This window comes from Portunus trituberculatus, chromosome 37 (assembly GCF_017591435.1).
Source record: "Portunus trituberculatus isolate SZX2019 chromosome 37, ASM1759143v1, whole genome shotgun sequence".
Lineage (NCBI taxonomy): Eukaryota > Metazoa > Arthropoda > Malacostraca > Decapoda > Portunidae > Portunus > Portunus trituberculatus.
In genome coordinates this window covers 2129187-2133485 of record NC_059291.1, presented here as the reverse complement: position 1 = coordinate 2133485, position 4299 = coordinate 2129187, and positions in this window count along the sequence as shown.

Here is a 4299-nt window from a genome sequence, read left to right as displayed (position 1 = left end):
TCATGAATAATGAGTCAGCATGCACATGATGCTTACGTCGATAGGATTTTTACACGTACTCAGCGTTGGTGGACAAAATGCGTACATTGTGGGGCAAACAAGTGAGACCAATATTGCCATAGGAATTATGCACTTTGCATCTCTATATAGTCCCCAGCAGGGACTGACTCTGTGGCCGTACTATAACTTAGAAAATATTATGCATTGCCATCCCTAGATAAGGATTCTTGCCATGGCAACACCTGAATTCAGGGAAGGCGGGAACCTTGCCCTTGGCCGTGCCCTCCACACTTCCACACCCTGCCCGGGAAAGGAACAAAAGAGTATAGGACAGATACACCATTGCCAAGGATCTCTACGAAATCCAAGTATAATGGCATGTCATGGGTTTTTGTCACCATTTGTAGCGTAGAGAGGTCATTAGTCACATATGTTCTTTTTGGAAAACTAAAGATCGAGTACCGGAACCCGACTCAAAAATGCAATCTGTATATATATATATATATATATATATATATATATATATATATATATATATATATATATATATATATATATATATATATATATATATATATATATATATATATATATATATATATATATATATATATATATATATATATATATATATATATATATATATATATATATATATATATGAATACACACACACACACACACACACACACACACACACACACACACACACACACACACACACACACACACACACACATACATTATATATACGCATATACATCTTTATACATAAAAAAATATTTACATACATACATGCTTATGTACATATATGCATACGTATGCACGGTACGTGCGTACTTACATGAATACCTGTACACGTGCACACATTCTACGTACTGTACATGACACTGCACATTTCTTAAACCATGTCAACAAAAGGCTTCCCTCCAGTCAGGAAGGGACCAAGGTAAGATAGCCACTTTATTTATTTTGTATGTGTGTGTGTGTGTGTGTGTGTGTGTGTGTGTGTGTGTGTGTGTGTGTGTGTGTGTGTGTGTGTGTGTGCGTGCGTGTTCAAGGCTTTCCACTGACATCGACCCCATACCAGTTAATCAATGAGCATCTGAAGATTAGATAAAAGACAGTGGAATATTTCAAATGCTATCAACTAAAGGCATGCAATGGTGAAGACTGTTAATTAACTCTTGCATTATAACACAACTCTGGTATATAATAAACGAAAGAGAGAGAGAGAGAGAGAGAGAGAGAGAGAGAGAGAGAGAGAGAGAGAGAGAGAGAGAGAGAGAGAGAGAGAGAGAGAGAGAGAGAGAGAGAGAGAGAGAGAGAGAGAGAGAGAGAGAGATTTTGATTCTTGATTTTTATTCACAAGAAGTAATGTACATACATGTGAAAGAGACTGTTTGTTGCCCCAGGCCAGTTTCAGCATTTTTTTTACATTGCATGCGTTTGCAATACATTATATGAATGCAATCAAAACTTACAATTTACATTTGTTAATATTGTTATTTCCTCTATATATACCTACAGATTCACTGAGAGAGAGAGAGAGAGAGAGAGAGAGAGAGAGAGAGAGAGAGAGAGAGAGAGAGAGAGAAAGAATACCATTAGTAAGTTATCGCCGGCGTTTGTATTGAATTCATCATGAAATAAACTAGAACAGGCAGGTAACATTCCTCCTCACATATGCAACTTCCGAGGCGTGCTTGACGTCTTGCTCCCCAATTACTTCCTCGTTTTTTTTTTTTTTTTTTTTTTTTCCATAAAATAGTTATAGCGTTCCATTCTGTTATTTGCGTTGGAAGATATAGCCAGCAATCTTCATATATAAAACTATATATACATCAACTCGGGTAACACCAAGGAGATGAAACACGAAAGAACAGGAACATAAGAAGGAAGAAAGGTAGAAGGGAAGAAATCAAAGGGTAAGAATAAGAACATGAAGGCATTTTTTTTAAGATAACAGCAGACTATCACAGAGTCATTGATAAGAGACAAGATGAGGTCACCGAAGAGAACAACAAGATAGTTTGGTTCATCATGTGACTGATGGTAACAGACCCAGAGGAGGGGGGATGATGTTGGCCTCATATGAAACCGCTTCGTTTCATGCGCCTTGGTATGACGTCACAGCATGCGCACCTTAATAAATACTGTTTCTGACATACTACTTATTAATGTGATATAAATATAATATTATTCTGGAACTGGAGTGTGAATTTGCCTCAGTTTTTGCGTAACCTGACGTACTTGAAAGGATATCGCAAAGATCACTTATCTTGCACAACAAAGTTTACGATCAAGTGTGATTATTGTGAAAAAAAACATCAATTTCATTATGCGTGTTTTTTGCGTTTATAACATTGCTAGTGAATTTGTGTTCCTGTTAGGGTTGGTACTGGCTTGAATAGATAGTAGAGATATGGGCTTTGATTCCCTTGTTTATCAGTCGTCACTAGTATTCACAATAAAAAAAGAGTCAGGCCTCCAGTTAACTATTGTATTTGTTTTTCAATGTCGTTTTTGCCTGGAGAAATGGCGTGTTATTTTTTTCCTATTCCTATTTCCTATTTCCTGATATTGCATGGAACGTCTTCGCTCCAGTATTCTATAGTGTACCCTTACAACTGTTATCTGGGAGCCGAAGTGGACCATTTTCTGCTATACGTAGTTGCAGGACAAACTCAATAGAAGAGATATTGTATAGTTTGATGAGCTATCCAATAATATAAACTTTCACCTATGATGGAGCAAAAAAAAAAAAAAAATAATAAATAAATAAATAAATAAAATAAAATAAATAAATAAATAAATAAATAAAAATAGATAAATAAATAAATAAAAAAGAGTGCGTATAGCATGATGAAAGTCAAATGAATGAATAACGCGAATACACATAATGGATGTAGTAATGTTCTTGGAGAGCATTATTACTTACGAGACCTTGATTGTGAGAATAAAAGGAAATACTCGTTTCAGTAATCGCAATCCTGAAGTAGGTACATACTTTAATGTAGTAAACATAGATTTCTGTCATATATGGAGGAAGCTTCATAATATTATGCATTTTCTACACAGCACGCTACTACCACGGCGGTTGTAGATATATGGATATTATTTAGGTGGACATACACAGAGCCTGCCCTACTGTATTTAGTGAAAAGAACCAATGAGAAAAGTGATTGCTTCTTGACATGACAACCCGAGTTTGGAGGCCATGTGGCGTTGCATTCAATCAGTGTATTCGAAACAATAAAAAATGGCAACACTTCTCAGACACTGATTGACTTGCAAGGAATTAGTAGCTAGCTATATGGTATATGACTTTCTCATAATACAAAGATAGAAATATTAAATATAAGAGTTGATAGAGGATTGCAGCAATATTCTCGGAACATCACCAGGTAAAAAGAAAATTATAAATAAATAGATTAATTAATAAAATGTTGAGTTTGAAAATAATTAGTCTTTGATTTTTAGTCATTATTATATATTTTTGCTCTATTATTCCCCTTCCCCTCACTAACAAGATAGTCTGCGCATTTATCTTTATCTAATCTAAGAATCTTTCTTGACCTAACTCTCATTACTTCTGATACATCACCAAAAACAACTCTAATAGATTTACTTCTTCATCTTTCCCACTTTTAATATTTAACCAGATACCATCCCATCTATCTGTAAGGCTGAGGTTTTCGCCTAAATCTATCTTGGAAGATTCAGGGCTTGTACTCTTTCATCTCCATCCTCCGACTATTTATGCTAACGGTTAAGATCCTTCGCAATTATGTTTTCCATGCCTTCGCTATCCTTTACCCTCGGAAGGCTTATGGACTTTATGAGGCGCATAGTGGATAAGATGGTGGGCTTGTGATCGGGCAAACCTCCGTACGTACTGTAGGTTCGAATCCCACCACGTATCGCCTTGATACTTTGCCATTAGTCGAGTGGTTTAAAGTTACCTACATGTCACCAAGATACCCAGGTTCTAGGTGGTTATACCAATGATGAGCTTGGGTGGTGATTTGATCCCTAATATGGGTACCACTATAAATAAAATGGCCTGCGCAATAGGTGGAAGCTTAACAGCGCTTCCAATACTCTTCAAGTTACCTACAGGCGCTATAGGCCAGGCCATTAAAAAAAAAAAAAATAATAATAATAATAATAAAAATGCTTGTACCTTGCCTCGACGAACTCTTTCAAATGTGTCTTGCAACATCCACCTTTCCTTCTGGATGGAAGTTTGCTTAAACATGCAAACTTTTTTTTTTTGTAAAACAGGATGACTGCTCT